Source organism: Lissotriton vulgaris, chromosome 12 (genome assembly GCF_964263255.1).
Source record: "Lissotriton vulgaris chromosome 12, aLisVul1.2, whole genome shotgun sequence".
Classification (NCBI taxonomy): Eukaryota; Metazoa; Chordata; class Amphibia; order Caudata; family Salamandridae; genus Lissotriton; species Lissotriton vulgaris.
Genome location: NC_141700.1, coordinates 61,984,832 through 62,006,244, shown reverse-complemented (window position 1 = coordinate 62,006,244; position 21,413 = coordinate 61,984,832). Strand labels below are relative to the sequence as shown.

General features: G+C 45.2%; 1 pseudogene across 1 annotated transcript; it reads left to right on the top strand.

Annotated features, from left to right (window-relative positions):
* Window positions 1-64: 64 nt before the first annotated feature.
* LOC147673297 (serine/Arginine-related protein 53 pseudogene) lies at window positions 65-1,775 on the top strand (annotated as a pseudogene). The gene has a single exon (XR_015302610.1). The product of XR_015302610.1 is annotated as a serine/Arginine-related protein 53 pseudogene (transcript).
* The last annotated feature ends 19,638 nt before the right edge of the window (window positions 1,776-21,413 follow it).

Here is a 21,413-nt window from a genome sequence, read left to right as displayed (position 1 = left end):
CACCATAGTGCGACAATGTTCCTCGGCTTTACATAGCAGCCATTGAACGCTGGTAAAAAGAGAAATAGGACTACGGTCGGAAAAGTGCACGTTTACTTCCGGGTTACTGCCAAACCGGGACCGATGGAGAGACCGCCGTAAGCCCCCACCGTCAACAATGGGGCGGCACTCGTCAGACTCGGACGAGGAGAGCAGAAGCCGAAAGAAAAAGAGTAGAAAGCACAAGCGGTCGTCTTCCAGCAGCTCTTCGGACAGCAGGACCGTGAACCGTAAGAAATCGGGAAGGAGGTCGCGGTCCTTGTCTCGAGAGCGCCCGTCCAATTCCCACTCGTACGACCGGCGGCGCAGGCACGAGTCCAGCAGCAGCTCTTCCTCCTATGAGTCCCGGAGGAAGCGCAGCCGGTCCAGAGACCGGGGGAAGTCCTCCAGGTCCCGCAGGTCGAGATCCAAGAGCCGCTCGAGGCGCCGCCAGCGCTCCCCCAGCCGCGGCAGCGATGTGTCGAGCCACAGATCCCACCACAAGGGGTCCCGGGGGCACTCCCGGGAACGAGAGCGGCGGAAAATTAAAGAGAAGGAGAAAGCGAGAGAGAAAGAGAGGGATCGAGGCAAAGAAAAGGAATATAGCTCCAAGCGGATGGACCCCAACAGCATGATTCCAGGGATAGAAAACATGACTCCGGCGGAAAAGGTCAAAGCAAGGCTGCAGCTGGTCCTTCAGGCTGCAGCAAGAGCAGACGAAGCGTTGAAGGCGAAGGAGAAGAAGGAGGAGGAAGAAAGGCGCAGAGAGGAAGAAAGGAATTCACTCTCCGAGCAAGTTAGGAGAGTGAAAGAAATCGAGAACATCGAAAGTGACTCCTTTGTCGCACAGGCTTTCAGATCAAGCAGGGAAACCAAAACTGCACCAGGAGCAGAGGAAGCGAAGCACGAATCTCCTGTTCTAGGTACAGCTGCCGCGGACACCGAAGACGACGACAAGGAATCAAAACCAGGAAACTTTTCTATTCCTATAAAATACCAGGATGACAACTCACTGGCACATCCAAATTTGTTTGTTGACAAGGGCGAAGCTGAGGAACGGTGGTATAAGAGATTGGTTTCTCTGCGACATGAGCGACTGATGGGCAGTCCTGTGGCGTGAGGCAAACCTTGGTACACCATCGGCACTGGATAGCGGGATTTCTGTCTTTTATACGTTGCTCTTGATAGTATGCCAGATTATATCAGGCGGAGCTTTCCATACTATATTTTCAAATCAACAGAATCTACAGACTAAAACGTGCAGCGCCAAGAGAAGGATTAATTAACTCCCCTAATTTCTCAGTTGATCTCCTTTTATGTCTTTGACAGATTGCTCATAATCTTTTGGAGAACCTGCAAGAGCACAGTTCATGGAACAGACATCCTGCTATATAATGGCTAATGGAAAACATTGGTATTTACAATGTAGTTGTGTTTTTCCATTGGTTTGAGTTAGGCTTCTTCATTTCAACTTCATTATTTTTATATATTTCATATGAAAAAGGAACACCTCAACTAATCGGATGCCAACGTCAGAAACGGATATTGGACGTGAACGACCCGTTTCTCATTTATTACAGTTGTGATTTTTCTGTGATCCTAAAAGCAAACGCATATTTCAAATGTCTAGGTTGTTGACAATTCGCGGTAATAAAATGTCCTATGGGGCAATTTTGGTCATGTCATTGCAACAATATTTTACAAGAGTCAATCTCACCATATGATAATTGTAACTGTAATAAATGTGGTTACTTGTTGCGTTTTGTTTGTGTTATATGTGGTGTTTAAAAAAAGGAGCACCAACAGAGGACGGCTGTTTGGTTATCATACCCCCATCCCAAAGGCTCACTGTACCACTAGATTCAAGCTAGCCTGGCTGATGAGGGGTGATGCCCCGAAACCAGTCCCCGGATGCTTGTTTCCGGTCTAGGGAGGACCTGGCGTGGCAGTTTGGCTGGACTGTTACCATGAGGAACTGGGTCAAGACTGATTTGCATATGGCTGTGTCTAAACTGGGGTTGCATGGTGAGCAAAAGAATGATAGATTTAACCCACATCTCTTGACTGGGAGTGAATGTTTGATTTGCTCTGTATTCTGTCCATTAGCTTGCGTGTCTTTTGTTTTCTCGCCCTAAGTGCGCCGGGTATGCCCAGATGTCTGTCCCGGGCTCTCTGTGCCACTGGATTCAAGCTAGCCTGGCTGAGGAGGCCTGATGCCCTGAAACTGGTCTCAAGATGCTTGTTTCCTGTCCAGGTAGGACCTGGATTGGCATTTCAGGCTGGACTGTTCCCATGAGGAACAGGGCAAGACTGATTTGCCTATGGCTGGGTCTAAGCTGGGGAGTCACAGTGAGCCAAAACACAATGGATTTAACCCAGATCTCTTGATTGGGGGTGAATGCTTGATTTGCTCTGTGTTTTGTCCATCATCTGTGTGTCTTTTGCATAGAGAAATTATGGCAGAACCAAAAACTTTGCTCTTGAAAGCACAATACCCTTTAAGAAGTGTTTCAAATGTTCTGTATGTATAAATATAGGTGTGGCCTTCATTTCATTCACATCCACAAAGTGCTAATTTTAGTCTGTTTCCTGACCCCCTTACTGACTGTATGACTGGTAGGGTATACATTCCTCTATGGAGAAATGTGGGGTGAGATGCGTTAATTTCAAAGATGAGCTTAAAATATCTGGTGCCTACCAGGAAGCTGTGCATAATAATATGTTGCAGAACAGGGTTGTAACAAATTCAGCTAGATATACCATTAGCTGCTTCCTACCAATTTGTCTGTCATGCAGATGGAAAGAAACCGGTTTAGAGCTTTTGGAATTTCCAGATGATTTGCATGTAGTCTTCAGCTTGTGGAAAATGATCTCATTTGTGTATGATTGTATGCAGATACCATGAAGTGCCTGCAGTTGTCAATCTTTGTTACTGGTGTATGAGTTGCCGGCTGAGTGTGCAGGGATCTTGTTAGCTTAGGATAGTTATTTTTGTTGGTGTGAAATTCGTTTGATTTCATGATTGCTTGGTATACTATGCACATTGAAACCAATGTTGGAAAATATGTTGCGTCTACCTACGTGGAGTTGCTGTATGGGCTTCTTCCTAGTGGCGTGTGGGTGCCTGAAAATGTACACTCCATAACTTTACCTGAACAGAATGCCCAGAGGTTGATGGATTGGAGGCTGATGTAAACCTCCTTTTTTCATGACAGAAGGCATCCCAGAGGTAAGGCACTTTCCATAACATCAAAAATTCAGTTAGTGTAGTAAGGGCCCACTAAATAATTGAGTTCTAGATCAGCGTAATGACTATAAAGGTTTATTACAAGATTTCAAAAGATGTTGTCTAGAGTTATAATAAAGTAATTGCTGTGAAGGCTCTCAGCAAATAAAGCATTACAGAGTAATGCAGAATCTGAAATATTCCAAGTCCCAAGTGAGCAGCAAAATCAGTAGAGAGGTAGGGGTCAAGGCGGATGGAGAAGAAGGCCACTGATAAGAACCTTTTGAAATACACTTACATTATGGCGGGTTGCTAGGGACTGTCATTATTTTGTTTCCTATTCCCCCAGGTTGGGTATCACCTTGACACTCCTCCAAATGTTTCTATGCTCAGATATTAGCGTTTTGCATACATTTGAAAACTGCATAGGCCTCCGCCAGCTTTAGATATCAAACATTAGCATTTTTTGCAATTTCTTTGTAATTTTGCTCATTTATAGGCCCCTGGCATTTTTAGGTCTAGCCTAGCGATGCAGCGCCATGCGCTGCTCGTGTAAGCTATACTTATTGTTCCCGGGTAGCTTTGCAAAGTGGGACAGGAGAGGTGCACAAGCTTGCCAAACACATTGGAGACAATGGCTGTGACTGCGCACTTTTGGAGACATGGGGTGTGAATGCGCGTCTCTTCTCGCGCTCCCCCACGCTTTCACTTGCTTTCGCGTTCCCTGTTGCTCACTCCCTTTCACTTTCCCTCCCTGCGACCTTTCAGCACAAGATGTGCACGCACACGTTTGCTGTGCGTGCACTGCGCTTAGGCGCTCTTAGACTTTCTTTACGGCGTTTCAGGCGGTTGTAGGTCTGCCGGCCTTGTTTCCGGTCTTCCCCTGAAAGAAGCTGCCGCAGAAGTGAAAATGCAAGCCGCCGCCAATGAAGTGAAGATGTCGGACAAGTAGGTGGAGAGTCCGCAGAGGAACTGGGAGGGCCCGCTGGTGCTCATTGGGGGGAATGGGTGGCGGGGCCCTTGCGTAGTTCGCATCCTAAAGTCGACTTGGGTTACGGCTTAAATGTGCACGGGCAGGTGAGCGAGGGCGGCCAGCTGCATAGCATTGGAGGGGAGCTGTACATGCCATTCCAGCAGCAGCGGTCAGCGCTGGGTGCCGGGACGCAGACATGGCTTCCACCGGGGTGCTGCCCTTCATCAGAGGCGATGATGTGAGCGGTAACGACTTTAAGGTGAGAAGGGCAATTAACTGCTTTGACTTGTTAGCCCGACCGGCATGTTGTTTGGGGTGCAGGAACTACTTTTTACTACTTTTCCTTGTTGTAGACGTCGCCAGAAGTGCATACCTTTGAAAAGAATCCCCCGCTTCCTTGTCCCTCCTCTGTGCTCTGACAGTGATCGTAAGATAGCTCAGCAGGCTGTGCGTCTGCCCAGGGTAATCCAAGTCTGAGATTGTTGGATTTCTAGCTGGCGCTGCTCAGCAGCTCAGACTTCCAGTCTTCAGAGGTACCTGAAATGGTAATGCATTATTAGCAAGCACTTGAGCCCACTTTGATTTGTTGTGATTTAACCATGCATGAATAGTGAAGGTGTGGGGGGTGTGCGTGTTCATGCTACGCACAGTGCAGGACCCCTGCCTGCTTGAAGTATAACAGCGCCTCCTCTTTGCCATAGGCAGGCTCTTGTGTCGTGCTGCTTGTTACATTTCTGTTGGACAAGCGAGGTAAACACGGACAGGCTGTTCGCTCACTGGGCACTCCTCACCAAGTGCTTAGAACTCTACCGATGAGCTGTCCAAGTGGAAAGCAGTTCGAACGGTGTGCTCTTGTGCAAAGGAAGAAATGCTCCGACAGCCCGTGTCTGGAAGGCCATTAGGACGGGGGCAGAGTCAGACACTTGTCAGGCGAAACCCTGGCGCCTTGTATCAGATCCGCCCCCCCTCACATGCCATACAGTCATCGCCGAAACCTTGGTGAAGAAAGGCTGTGCCCCAGTGGCAGACTGAGTTCAAGTCTGAGATCGCTCTCTCTTTCTCACTGTCACTCTCTTTTTCTTGTCTATCTCCACTTATGTTTCTCTTTTGCCCCCTATAGTTTCTTTATCTCTTTTGTCCCTCCACTGTCCCCTCGCTTTCTTTCTCTCTCTTGCCCCCTTCTCACCATTTTCTCTAACTCTCTCGCCCTTTCTATCACTCAAAACCTCTCTTGCTAGCTCTTCTCCATTCTCTCTATATCTCAGCCCTCTCCTTTCTCACACTCTTTCGCACTTTAATTCTACATGGTTACCCCCTCTTCTCTCTGCCTCTTGTTTCTCTCTCTCCTCTTGTTTCTCTCTTCTCCTTCCTCTCTGTTCCTTCTACTTCACTGTCTTGCTCCCTTTCTCTGTTTTCTCTCACCGTCTCTTCTCTTTCTTTTAGTCTTCCCTCCTCTTGGACTCTCTTTCTTTCCTTTATTTGGTCTCGCCTGTCAATGCGCATTGAGCTTGCCAGACTATGGGGGCTTAAACAGACTTTAACCAACTTGCAAGGAATCGATGGAGATTCCTTGCAGTGCCCGTGAAATTCAAGCTCAATGCGCATGCGCATTGACATTAAAAGCGCATGCACATGCCCCCAGCCGCCTGCCTTGCATGTCTTTTCCCTCAGCCGCACTCCTCCCACACCCCCGCTCCGCCCCCTCCCCTGCCTGCCGTGTCGCATTTCTTCAGGGCACCTCCCCTCATCAGTTCCCCAGCAGCATCTGTTCCCCAGCCTGCCGAGAGCAGCTCTTCCTGCTCCGCCCTCTCCCCACTCTCTCTCCCCTCACGGCTTGGTGCCGCTCCACCCCCTGCCGGATCAAAGGCTTTCACGGCCGGCCGGCCGTGCTTTCAGTTTCGGCTGTGTCGCATTTCTCCTCCCCCCTCCCCACAGCAATGCCCTCCGTTTTGTTTCTCTCTCTCTCTCTCTCTCTCTCTCTCTCTCTCTCTCTCTCTTCAGCTCAGGTACCTGACAATGACGAGCAGTTTGTGCCAGACTATCAGGCTGAAAATTGTAAGTACCCCATGACTCGTCTCTCGTGTGTGTGCCTTTGTGAAATGTTTTATTTATTTATTTACACTTGAACTCGGCCCTTCGTCTGGCGTCCTGGGAGAGAGTGCTGCGCTTGTTTTTTTTATGCGGCTCGTCATATTCACTATGTTGGAGCTGCTTGCACAACAGAGCACCACCCTTTAACACACGGGTCTTTACTTCTGCTCGGCGATGTGCAACTCCTCCCTTGTTGTCGGTTGCTTTTTATTTCCCACTTTGCCACCACACTGTAGCAGGGCTCCGTATCTCTTCACGTTGGATGGGTGGACTTTCACAGCCCTGTACAACCTAACGTGCAATGCATGATATAATTTCCAGTGCTGTATGTACATCAGAGTGCACTGCACACTCTTTATTTTAGAACACTTAATTTCATGTACGTTACTAGTATTTCTGGGTATTCCCCCTCCCGCTTCACGTTTGGGGCCCTTCCCCTACCATCTGAGAACAAACGCAGCATTGCCCCCCCACCCCCTCCTTTGCCTGTGTGCTTCGAGTGAAGCAGAAAGAGGCACTGCCCTCCGCTCAGACCTGTTGCTTTCACGGCGCTCAGCCACCCACTGAGATGAGCTTCTTGGCCTCTCTTGTCTGCTGCACCATTACCAATACCCTGTCCTTCCTTACTATCCTTGCGATCTTTACTTTCACCCTTCTGCTCCTCATCTATAGCTAGTGCAGTTCCTCTTACGTTACCTGGATACTCAACTCAGTGTTTGGTTTAGTTTATTTACTGTTATGTTTTGTTTATTTCCTGTCAGCATTTCCTTTTTAGTCCGAGCAAAGCTTGTTTTTGTTCCATTGGCCTCTTCCTATGCTCACTCCATTGTGCTGCGGCATCATTATTTAGCCTTTCTCATGCTTGTCTGGAATAATTACCACCCACACCCTTTATTGGATTTATTACTCAATTGTGTTTATTATACAAATGTTCCATGTAATGAACTTGAAAGAGCTATAATGCAGCGCTATGCTGTATCGTTTTACACCATTTCACAATGGCGGTGACTGTTCTTTGACACAGAGTCCTAAGTTAATGTTCCTGACCATTATTTAGCCAATATACGCACGATACTAACATCTGTAAATGTATTAGTCTATCATGCCGGCAAACTTGAACTTCTGAATAAACATCGATACACCTACATTATATGCATACGCACGGTAAGGGTAACTTTTTTTTAAAATAACATCCTGTTTCTTGCTGAACTCTGGCACAGTAATGTACAACAATGCTTGGCACTCAGGGATGTAATGTTAGATATGCCACCCCTTGCCCCGGATCTATCCCCACCCGCTGTTCTTCTCCATCCTCCGTCTGCCCCTGGGATTCCTCACCAGGATTCTGCCTATTCCACCAACACCGCTCCTTCAGCAGCGTTTCAGCGGCGTCCGTTACCAGGGCAACAATCCGGTTTAAGGGCCGTGTGTGTTATTGAAATAAGATCATCTTTTCTCTGTCACAAACCCTTATGGAACCCACAGGACCACCACACCCACCACCACTACATCCACCACCGCATCCACCATCACCACATCCATCGCATCCACTGCATCCACCACCACATCCACCATCAACAACACATCCACCACCACCACATCCACCATCACCTCCACATCCACCATCACCTCCACATCCACCATCACATCCACCATGACATCCACCACCACATCCACCACCACCACATCCACCACCACCGTATCCACCACCACCACACCCACCACCACTACATCCACCACAACCACCACCCCATCCACCGCATCCACCATCACCACATCCACCGCATCCACCACCACATCCACCATCAACACCACATCCACCATCACATCCACCATCACATCCACCATCACATCCACCATCACATCCACCATCACATCCACCATCACATCCACCACCACATCCACCATCACATCCACCACCACATCCACCACCACATCCACCATCACATCCACATCCACCACCTCATCCACCACCGCATCCACCACATCCACCGCATCCACCACCACCACATCCACCGCATCCACCACCACATCCACCACCACCACATCCACCACCACTTCACCACCGCATCCACCACCACCACATCCACCATCACATCCACCGCCACATCCACCACAGCATCCACCACCGCATCCACCACCGCATCCACCACCACCGCATCCACCACCGCCGCATCCACCACCGCCGCATCCACCACCGCCGCATCCACCACCACCACATCCACCACCACATCCACCACCGCCACATCCACCACCACATCCACCACCACCACATCCACCACCACCTCATCCACCACCTCATCCACCACCGCATCCACCACCACACCCACCACCACATCCACTACACCCACCACCACATCCACTACAACCACCACCCCATCCACCACCACCACCACATCCACCACCACCACCGCATCCACCACCACCACATCCACCGCATCCACCACCACATCCACCATCACCACCACATCCACCATCACATCCACCACCACATCCACCACCACTTCACCACCGCATCCACCACATCCACATCCACCATGACATCCACCGCCACATCCACCACCGCATCCACCACCACATCCACCACCACCACATCCACCACCGCCACATCCACCACCGCCACATCCACCACCGCCACATCCACCACCGCCACATCCACCACCACCACATCCACCACCACATCCACCGCATCCACCACCACATCCACCACCTCATCCACCACATCCACCACCTCATCCACCACCTCATCCACCACCTCATCCACCACCACCACATCCACCACCACCACCACCGCATCCACCACCACCACCACCGCATCCACCACCACATCCACACCCACATCCACTACAACCACCACCGCATCCACCACCACATCCACCGCATCCACCACCACATCCACATCCACCACCACATCCACCACCACATCCACATCCACCACCACATCCACCACCACAACCACCACCACCACCACATCCACCACCACTTCCACCACCACCACATCCACCACCACCACATCCACCACCGCATCCACCACCAGCACATCCACCACCTCATTCGCCATCTCATCCGCCACCGCATCCACCACACCCACCACCATCACTTCCACCACCACATCCACCACCACTTTCACCACATCCACCACATCACCACCACCTCCACCACCTCCACATCCACCACATCCACCATTACCACCACCACCACATCCCCCAGATCCACCACCACCACATCTATATGTGTGTGGCTCTGTGTGTGTGTGTAGGTGCAAATGCAATGTTCTTGGATTTTCATCACAATAAAATACACTGAACATAATCTTCACAAAAGTTATTTACAAACGTTTAAGCTATTGCCATTATAAATTACAATAACTGTTATTTAAGTATTAATTATTTACAAAATTAAAAGCCATTGTTATTAGTAATATCAAGACATCTAAGTCACGTAAATACAACACACATTGCATTACAAATGCTGTAGGTGTCTCATTTGCAAAAGTTAAAACTATTGACATTGTAACTGACAAAGCTATTAATTTTGCTACTTTCAAAACCAACACATAAATAAAAAAAAGTGTCATTTACAATACCAATAGCTTTCCTAATGGGAGACCTATTGCATTTCCAATGCTTGTTTCTCTCTATCATGCCATCTCTTCTCTATCTCACGCTCTCGAATTATCTCTCTATTGCTCTCTCGCTCAATTCATCCTTTATTTCTCGCATTATTTCTTGCCCCCAGCCCTATTCGGATTGTTCCATATTTTTTAAGTAATATTAAACATTGTTGTAATAAACCTCATCGTCCTGAACCTTGTATGGTTTTGCCTGGTGTTTCCTAGCCATGTTTCGAGTTGGTGGCCTCTATTCTGGTGTCTTGGCCGTTATAACTAGGTTCTTGTGTTCGCCCGGGCCCTTGCCTGGCAGTGCGACCTAAAACCGGCGCTTCCCACCCAGGGCGTGTAGGGGACCAGACAATGCCTCATTGAAAAGGGAAATATCTATGGAATTATGCGATTCTGCAGCTCTGACATCTTCCACATAGTTGTGGATTTGCCACATAATCCAGCATCTGCTACATAATTTGCAGATTTCACACCCCCAAAAAATATTGCTCGCTCAAACGAATCAAAAATTACAAAAAGTGCGAAAACATGGTTTCAAGTAACGGCAGACTCTTTGCAAAGGTTAAATGTTGGCCTTTCAGTTGTTGCTTGCTGTAATTAGTTGTTTTCCAGATAGTGATGAATTATGCTGCATAGACACCGGCAGCAGAGTTATAATGTGTGGAGCCTGACAGTCAATTTATGTATACATTTTTCAAACTATGCCCTAAGAAAATGGCAACAATGTTGGGGGTAAATAAGCTCTGGTTCACTTAATTAGCCACATATAGACTGCATTTTAAAATATTGTACACGGTTAAGACATTATAGTAAAAAGATAACTCTGGAGGTTAAAGCGCTTCCTAGAAATATCAGTGTGCAGTCTAGCTAGAGGTGTGACTCATCATGAGATAGCTTGGATGGTTAATGTGCCTTCTGCAAAGCACACTGTGTAACGTGCACATTTCAGGTTTGTGTCTGATGCAGATAAGCTGATGGACTGCTGCTTTTGTTTCCTTGTATTATCTGCAAGCCACAAGTTACAATTCTTGAGCTATAGCTTTTTTGAGTTCTGAATCATCACCAAGGAGCTTCAAGCAAACTGCAAGGCATAAGCTTAGAACTTGTTACTCGTGGTAGCCGTTTTCATAGCGTTGGTCACAATACCGAACATGTCACATTTACCCCACTTTCACATACGAACATTATAAATAACCATTTATATATTTGTTGCTTTAAAAAATAGATAATAAACAATGCTATTTACAATACCAACAACTTTAACCTTTGCTACTGCGAGACCTATTGCATTGCAAAGGCTTGTTCTTTTAGTGACCACTGACCAAACAAGAAAGAAGATCTACACGGTTGCACTTCATGCACATGCTGGCAACACTAGAATTAGCTAAATTCCACTTACATATATATTGATTGAGTTGAATTGAATATTCTTCTACCAATTTTTTTAATCCTATTTGTGTCTTGAATTGTAGTTTTTAATGATTTTTTTTTCTTTTTTCTAACAAACAAATGTTTACTACTAATAGAGATATGAGCCTAAGTAGAGCTGGGAAGCAACATAGCATTAACAAGGAAAAGTCGCACTCCGACTGGGTTTTGCAAATGTTGTATATTGGCACAGTTACTTTTCTCCTTATACATAAGTTATCCAGGTGAATCTAGGACCCAGTCGAAATTTTCCACCAAAATTAGGAAGAGGGGGTCCATTCCAGCAATATCATACTAGGACAATATTGGGGAGGTATAGTTTGGGTATATATATTAAATCATTAAAAATGTAAAATCAACATGACATAATCATTCTCAGCAAATCAGAGCACAATTTTATTAGACTTCTTATTCCCTGAGCACTTAAGCTCAAACCCACTACATGAATATTTATTTTGCCCACTATGCTAATGTTCCCGGGGCTGGCAAGACAAACTAGTTACATGAACAACAGCAAACTATCATGAGTAAATATGGTAGCGCAAGCCATCGGAAGGTATTTGGATAAGTTATGATCAAGATGGAAAGATTTAATTGAGAACAGCAGAAACAACGTCAAAGGAAATAAACATAAATGTGCACTGCAGAAATAATGAACAGTGAATAACTGGAAGATATCCAATTTTTAAAAAGATGGCAGCGGCCTAAATGGAGGCATAATTAACAGGAGTTTGGGAAATACACTTCTGTAAGTCATAGCAAGATCGTTTCGAAGACCATAACATTATTAGTTTAAACATGTAAAATCAATAGTAAAAATACATTCCGAATGTTGTTAATAATAGACATACCAATAAATATGCAAGAAGTGTAATAAATGTGCGTCCAATTGAGTAGGGTGAGTGCAAGTCTTCATTCTGAGTCTGTAACTTGCAACTAAAATTATTTTCCCCAGTATTTGGCCTAGTCTAGGGTGGAGAACACGTGAGAAATAGTTGCATGGACTGTTTAAGGAAAGCCTATCATGGGCATTTCATGTAGAAGATTTGTTGGAAAGCATGGTTGATGTGCTATGAGTGTGGTAGTAGAGTACATGATTCCCCTCGATTCCCCACTTGTGATGTATTAGGTGCTGGGCTTAGTTGTTGACTTCACATGGTTGGTAAGTGCTTAAAGCTGCTGAACACCTGCAGGAGGTGACAGTGCAATGTCCCGCACAGATAACGCTTCAGCACACACTGCAGGAAGTGACAGTGCAGTTGACCACACAGATAAACTGCAGGACACCCAGCAATAGGTTACAGTACAATCAAACAAACAGTCACAGCCATGTGTGTCTGTTTGTAAGGTGTTTAGCTCAATAGCCATTGTTTGACCACTTTGATGCATTGTCCAGCATAAGTCCGGGTCAGATTGCTTTTGAAGCTTAAATATGATGAGAGTTTCGGGGCGAACGTTAAAAAGGCTTTAATATGTATTTTTCCTCCAATGTTCTATATAAACACCTGCTTGTAAATGTATGGCTTCACTGATTGGTTGGATTGTTAAGAGAAATATTGGTTGAGTCTTTTGGACTGAGAATCACAGATCTTGAGCATTAGGCCACCATGTGCCCACTCTTAAGGTTAGTGAAAATGTAATATTGAGCTATAATATGGCAAAGACATTCTTCATTGCTGACTTCGAAGTACATTTTTATTTTTGGATTTAAAAGAAGCCATGATAAAGACAATTTATATTGAGAGGGGTGTTATTTTCTACTTTGGGGTATGTTGCAGGGTAAATCGTTTATTCCAAGGAGAACAGAAAATAATTTACACCATGGCCAGATCTACAACGCATGGGTGACATTTTCAAACAGTTTTCAAAATCACTTCCTTTGAGTTAAGCATTCCTTTAGAGGGCGCTGTTGCCGAGCAAATACCGCATCTCGTTTCTTTTCGGCAGTGAGCGTCCTAGGAGCCCAGACATATAGTAACCATCTGGTTGCTGATGTTTTGTTCTGTTATGGGAAGTTTCTCTTCCAGTTTTTGCTGATTTCAGATCCGGTTAACTTTTGGTTCATGGTCCTGGCAGATAATCTTGCCCTGTCCAGCTCAAGACATTCGAAGGAGGACACAGAGGAGGGGAACGATGGAAATAAAAGAAGTGTAAAAAGTTACAAAAGATGCAAATCTCCCCGCGTCAAAACGGAAGCACCTGAAAAATGCCAAAAAGCAATAAGTGACAGGGAAACTGTCAGTTAAACTGGATACCTCTAAATATGGCAATATTTAAATAGCAAACCCATTAAAGGGCGAGAAATTCCGTGTGCATTGGGCAGAAAGGTAAAGTTCCGAAATATGTCAGCAGGTGACCGTGCAGAGGCCCAGACCCGTGGACCAACTAAAGCTGCTGAATAAATTGCAGAAGTGGTTAGTAAAATGTGTAAATACCGAGATTACCAAAACAGAAGCGCATGCAACAACACATGGTACAAATGAGAAGCTACTGACCACCCTGCAGGAGGTGGTGGTAACGTGTGTCACACAGGCAAAGCTGCCTGGCACCTTGCAGCAGGTGACAGTAAAATGTACCACACAGACACAGCTGCTAAGCACCTTTCAGGAAGGAGGTGACAGTAAAATGTATTACACAGACACAGCTGCTAAGCACCTTTCAGGAAGGAGGTGACAGTAAAATGTACCACACAGACACAGCTGCCTAGCACCTTGCAGCAGGTGACCGTAAAATGTACCACACAGACACAGCTGCTAAGCACCCTTCAGGAAGGAGGTGACAGTAAAATGTATTACACAGACACAGCTGCTAAGCACCTTTCAGGAAGGAGGTGACAGTAAAATGTACCACACAGACACAGCTGCCTAGCACCTTGCAGCAGGTGACCGTAAAATGTACCACACAGACACAGCTGCTAAGCACCTTTCAGGAAGGAGGTGACAGTAAAATTTACCACACAGACACAGCTGCTAAGCACCCTTCAGGAAGGAGGTGACAGTAAAATGTATTACACAGACACAGCTGCTAAGCACCCTTCAGGAAGGAGGTGACAGTAAAATGTACCACACAGACACAGCTGCTAAGCACACTTCAGGAAGGAGGTGACAGTAAAATGTAACACACAGACACAGCTGCTAAGCACCTTTCAGGAAGGAGGTGACAGTAAAATGTAACACACAGACACAGCTGCTAAGCACCCTTCAGGAAGGAGGTGACAGTAAAATGTAACACACAGACACAGCTGCTAAGCACCCTTCAGGAAGGAGTTGACAGTAAAATATAACACACAGACACAGCTGCTAAGCACCCTTCAGGAAGGAGGTGACAGTAAAATGTAACACACAGACGCTAAGCACCCTTCAGGAAGGAGGTGACAGTAAAATGTAACACACAAACACAGCTGCTAAGCACCCTTCAGGAAGGAGGTGACAGTAAAATGTACCACACAGACAGCTGCTAAGCACCCTTCAGGAAGGAGGTGACAGTAAAATGTAACACACAGACACAGCTGCTAAGCACCTTTCAGGAAGGAGGTGACAGTAAAATGTAACACACAGACAAAGCTGCTAAGCACCCTTCAGGAAGGAGGTGACAGTAAAATGTAACACACAGACACAGCTGCTAAGCACCCTTCAGGAAGGAGGTGACAGTAAAATGTAACACACAGACACAGCTGCTAAGCACCCTTCAGGAAGGAGGTGACAGTAAAATGTAACACACAGACACAGCTGCTAAGCACCCTTCAGGAAGGAGGTGACAGTAAAATGTACCACACAGACACAGCTGCTAAGCACCCTTCAGGAAGGCGGTGACAGTAAAATGTACCACACAGACACAGCTGCTAAGCACCCTTCAGGAAGGAGGTGACAGTAAAATGTAACACAGACACAGCTGCTAAGCACCTTTCAGGAAGGAGGTGACCGTAAAATGTACCACACAGACACAGCTGCTAAGCACCCTTCAGGAAGGAGGTGACAGTAAAATGTACCACACAGACACAGCTGCTAAGCACCCTTCAGGAAGGAGGTGACAGTAAAATGTAACACACAGACACAGCTGCTAAGCACCTTTCAGGAAGGAGGTGACCGTACAATGTAACACAGAAGAAGCGTCAGAATACCTGGCAGCGGGTGACAGAGCAGTGTACTACAGAGATGAAGCTGCAGAATACCTGGCAACCTCACAGGAAAGTATATTTCTTATTACTGTAAAGTAAAGGTAGTGTTGGATTTACATTACTGCAACCTGAAGATATAGATTAAATGCACAGAAGTGTTTAAAAACGGAATAAAACATAACAGAAAAAACCATTGGTAAAGAAAAAGTATTGTCGTGCCAGTCCTTGCGCATAAGTGCTCTTCTATTTAGGTGGCGGTGCTCAGGAAAGATACTGACACTAAGAGTGGCAATGGCTGAAGTGAACTTACATATTATCCCAGGCTGTATTCTGTGGTGAGCTTCTGTGGACGCAAGCAATGAGGGTATCGGCGCTGTGTTTTGTCAGAAAAAGGGAAGTGAAGAGAACACGATAGCGTTCATTTCCAGGAAGCTAAATGACACAGAGGTCCACTACAGCACAATCGAGCGCGAAACTCTGGCCTGTGTATGGGCCGTGCACAAACTCAAGGATTATCTGTGGGGGAAGAGTTTCACTTTAGTAACCGACCATAAACCATTAGTTTACATGATGGACGGCAAAGGTCGAGGCAACGGAAACGCAAGCTCTAGATTGATTAGACTAATGTCAAAACTCCAGGAATTTAATTTCAAGATTGAGCACATTAAAGGAGGGAAAAACAGTCGAGCGGACTGTTTGTCCAGGTTGCCAGTAAAGGAGCAAAAGGGCGAGGAACAAGACGACAATGAGTGTTTGGTTGCACATATTGATGCCACATTTATGTGCGAAGGATCAATAACTGAAAAGGAATGGGAGGAAAGTATGGAAAAAGATAATGTCATGACCCAAGTAAAAAAGTATGTACAAACTGTATGGCCACATATAAGGAATCTTCCAAATGAACTGAGGTCTTACCAGCAGGTAAATGATGAACTAACTCTAGAGAATGGCTACTTAAAAAGGGGTGAAGTTTTTGTTCCGCCATTTGAACTCAGACAAAAGATCATTAAGATGGCTCACAGAGGGCATCCAGGCACCACGGCCACAAAAAAGGTAGTGAGAATGCATTACTGGTGGCCAGGTGTGGACAGCGAAATCAGGAGTTATGTGGACAATTGTGAAAAATGCTTAAAATCAGATAAGCATTGGAGAATTGAAAAGAATGAACTACAAAAAGTGGAAATTCCGGACGGGCCTTGGGCCAAAATAGCAATAGACTTTGCAGGACCATTCAACATCTTGCCAGACGGGTGCAGGTACCTGATAGTTTTGACAGACTACTATACCAAGTGGGTGTGCTACAAGTTTGTAAATGTGGTGACAACGGAAGTGGTCATAAAATTCCTCGAGAAAGTATTTGAGAGTGAGGGACAGCCTAAGATCATGGTGTCAGATAACGGATCACAACTGATATCACGAGTAATGGTTGAGTTTTTGGAAAAGCGAGGAATTGTACAGGAGAAGACACCCCTATACAGTCCAAAGAGTAACGGTCAAGTGGAGAGAATAAACAGATTCTTCAAAGAAGGAATCCAAATGGCCATTGCAAATAATATGGATGTAAAAGAATTCATTAAAGTAAAAATCAATGCATATAATAACACACCGAAAGAAGCCACCGGGTATACACCGTTTTACTTGATGAGAGGAAGAGCATGTAACACTGTCTTGACGCCAAAAATAAGTGGGTGGAAAGGAACAGCTGTTGAAGTGAGAAAGGTGTGTGAAAAGGAACTTAAAGTGAAGGAGAACATAGAGGGTAAACAAGTGAAGAACAAGGTGTATTCTGATATGGTGAATAGAGCTAAAGACAAGAGCATAGCACCCGGAGACTGGGTGTTAGTAAAGAAGCCTGGGTTGGTGAGTAAGGGGGAATCTAGGCTCAGCAAACCCATGAAAGTTGGCAGAGCGTCAGGAGGTGCGGTTTTCATTGAAGGAGAAGGATGGCGTAGTAAAGACGATGTGGTAAGACTCAAACATGGGCAAGAAAAAATTATAATGAAGAGTAGGGAAGAAGGAGATACTAGTCTTAATGAAAGTGTGCTGGAATGGGATAACATGTCTAGCAGCACAGAACTGTTGCAATCCAATGTCAGCCAAGAGGATTCATTTGCATTGAGAGTCAGTCCAAGAAGTTGTTCTGTTGGCAGTGGGGATACCGTTCTGGCTCAGGGAGACTCTGTGCTAGAAAACAATGTAGAGGTAATTGGATCCACTGTTACAGGAGCGAGGGACACAGAAATCAATCACACTGGGGGGTTGTCTTCCAGGGTGGGCAGAGTTATCAATTTGCCGACAAAGTTTAAGGACTATGTTATGGAATAATCTTTTCCTGTTTTTGATGGAGAAAGGGAGATGTTGTACACGTTATACTTGTTCTGGGGGGTTGTTAGGCATATGTCCTCAGTATGTTTTCCCTTTCCATTAGGTAGCGTCACTCTGCGTCACATGGAATGTTCTGATGGTATTTATGTGACGTCACTGTCATCTGTGTGACAGATGACAGCTGACTCCCGTAGTGATTGCCATTATTCCCGCTCCCTGCGGGCCCTTGTACCTATAATAAATCTTTATATAACAACACTTCTTCTCCTGTCGTGCTGACACTCTACAACTTCCCATCCAATCAGAGGGGAAGCCATGACCCCAAATTATCACAGCGACCTTACGCACAAAGAATAAGAGGATCAACATGAATGTTATCCAGTACAAATGACAGCCAAGACGAGCAAAAAAACTGTTTTACAACAGACTCCAGTCTATGCTGGAGACGTGCCTTGAGAGAGGCATCACCCTACTGATGCTGGGGCACAGTACCAAGATTGGAAGCAACAACACTGGGTATGGAGAAGTCATGAGCAACCATGGCCTTGACGACATGAACGAGAATGGTGAATAGCTCGCAGATCCCTGTGCTCTAAACAGCCTGGCAATGCTTCTGCACTTTTCCTGTTCCAGTGATTCATTTGCAAAAATATACAAAATGTGAAGCGAGCTGGGAAATGAGACGTCATGAAGGAATTGAGTGTCACAGATTTGATCAGCCTGAACTATAAGGGGGCATTTTGTAGATCCCTTATGGGCCCCAAGTTGCGGCGCTGCTATCCATGCACGTGCTTCAGGCTGGCTGGCACTGGGTACAGTGCTGGTTACTATGTGAGAGAATGGGACCCAGAGGGCGCCTGAATGCATCCCCGAGCTCATGTGGGCGCTAGAGACCCAGGGGGTGGCTCCTCTGACGGCTGTGTCTCATCACCTGCACGTTGCTATGGAAACAGCAGGACACAGCTGCTATACCTGGTGATTCTTAAGGGACATCCTTGAATACTCACTGCTCATATGGAACACACCCCCAAGCACAAATAGGAGGTTATTTTTACTTCCCTGAATATCAAGTAATTTTCACAGTTTGAAGAATTAGAGGCCAAGACAATGTGGGACAGGTCCGTGGGAATGCTGGCATCTAAGGCGACGCAGATTGCACATTCCTGATTTCTGTCATAAATGTTTTACTGACGACACTTCGCAGACGAACCAGGTCGGAAGGAGATAAATGCACAAATCTAGTAAGTGAAAAATAAATAAATAGAAATCATTTCTAAAGTTGACATCAACGTGTTTGTCAAAAAAGTGAGTAAAAAATGAAGCTAAATTAAAAATTATTAAACGTAGGGAAGCAGGGATAGGTCTACCAGCCTGCAGCAATGTAGATTCCTCTGTAGGCGGGTGTGGCGCTAAGCAGCAGCTACATTCTGGGATTCTCTTTGAAAAGAGTGAATTGCTGAAGTGGCTGACCCACTGCCTCCTAGTGTAGGCTGTGGTAAGCAGAGCAAAATGTGAATGACATTTGAACAGACCAATGGATGGCTCACTGAGAGCCCTTCTATGTATATGTAGCTGAAGGTTTTTTTATTAGGATTTTATTTGAAAACATGAGGCTTGTTGAGATTGCTAAACCTGTCTCTAGCAAGACCTAAAAAAAGAACTTCACCCCAAGCATATTGCCTAATATGTCCTAGACTTTCTCACTTCGAAAAGTCAACAAGAGATTGGCGACCAGCTTATAAAACAGATGCAGTAAACATTTAAGCTAGAAAATAGCTGATCTTTATAATAACTTTTTTATATAGCTCCTGGTACCACTTTTCTGCAGCTTCTATGTGCTGTAATTAACAGGGATTGTGAGTGATCCTCCCATTTAAGGGGTACCCAGTTTACCAACCTCAGAAGAACGGACGGCTGAGTTGAATTTTGCTGGCGTTCAGCCTCCTGTCTGTGACCAAGTTGCCCCTCAGCAGGGCAGCAGAACTGAAGAATGGTTGTGGACTGTGTCTGACCTTGAGAAAGGTATCCCTGGCACTGCCAGCCTCAGAGTGTGCCCAGACTCCTGAGACTCATGTTGACGCTGTGAGGGTTTCCTGGTACCACTGCCAGGGGGTGCCTGGAACGGTATACACCTGTTACAACGCATTTTTTACAACGCAGTACTGTTACAACGCATCTTTTACAACGCGAATACTGTTACAACTCATGTATTTACAACGCATTTTTTTACAACGCAGGTACCTTTACAACGCATACCATTACAACGTAAGTATTGGTAAGTATATAATTATATTTTAAAGGTTATATGTTTGGGGTAAAGGGGTATTTTTAGGGTTTAGGGTCAGTTTTGGGTTTTTGGGTAAAGGGGTATTTTTAGGGTTTAAGGTCAGTTTTGGGTTTTTGGGTAAAGGGGTATTTTTAGGGTTCAGGGTCAGTTTTCAGTTTTTGGGTAAAGGGGTTTTTTTAGGGTTCAGGGTCAGTTTTCAGTTTTTGGGTAAAGGGGTATTTTTAGGGTTCAGGGTCAGTTTTCAGTTTTTGGGTAAAGGGGTATTTTTAGGGTTCAGGGTCAGTTTTCAGTTTTTGGGTAAAGGGGTATTTTTAGGGTTCAGGGTCAGTTTTCAGTTTTTGGGTAAAGGGGTATTTTTGGGGTTCAGGGTCAGTTTTTAGTTTTTGGGTAAAGGGGTATTTTTAGGGTTCAGGGTCAGTTTTTAGTTTTTGGGTAAAGGGGTATTTTTAGGGTTCAGGGTCAGTTTTTAGTTTTTGGGTAAAGGGGTATTTTTAGGGTTCAGGGTCAGTTTTCAGTTTTTGGGTAAAGGGGTATGTTTGGGGTTCAGGGTCAGTTGTTAGTATTTGGGTAAAGGGGTATTTTTAGGGTTCAGGGTCAGTTTTTAGTTTTTGGGCAAAGGGGTATTTTTAGGGTTCAGGGTCAGTTTTCAGTTTTTGGGTAAAGGGGTATTTTTGGGGTTCAGGGTCAGTTTTTAGTTTTTGGGTAAAGGGGTATTTTTAGGGTTCAGGGTCAGTTTTTAGTTTTTGGGTAAAGGGGTATTTTTAGGGTTCAGGGTCAGTTTTCAGTTTTTGGGTAAAGGGGTATTTTTGGGGTTCAGGGTCAGTTTTTAGTTTTTGGGTAAAGGGGTATTTTTAGGGTTCAGGGTCAGTTTTTAGTTTTTGGAAAAAGGGGTATTTTTAGGGTTCAGGGTCAGTTTTTAGTTTTTGGGTAAAGGGGTATTTTTGGGGTTCAGGGTCAGTTTTTAGTTTTTGGGTAAAGGGGTATTTTGGGGTTCAGGGTTAGTTTTTAGTTTTTGGGTAAAGGGGTATTTTTGGGGTTGAGGGTCAGTTTTGAGTTTTTGGGGTACAGGGTAAAAATAAATTAAAATTAAATTTAAATTAAATTAATTAATTGAAATTAAATTAAATTAAATTACATTAAATTATATTTTTAAAAATTAATTTACGATTATAATATTAATATATACTTACCAATACTTACGTTGTAATGGTATGCGTTGTAAAGGTACCTGCGTTGTAAAAAAATGCGTTGTAAATACATGAGTTGTAACAGTATTCGCGTTGTAAAAGATGCGTTGTAACGGTATGCGTTGTTACAGTATGCGTT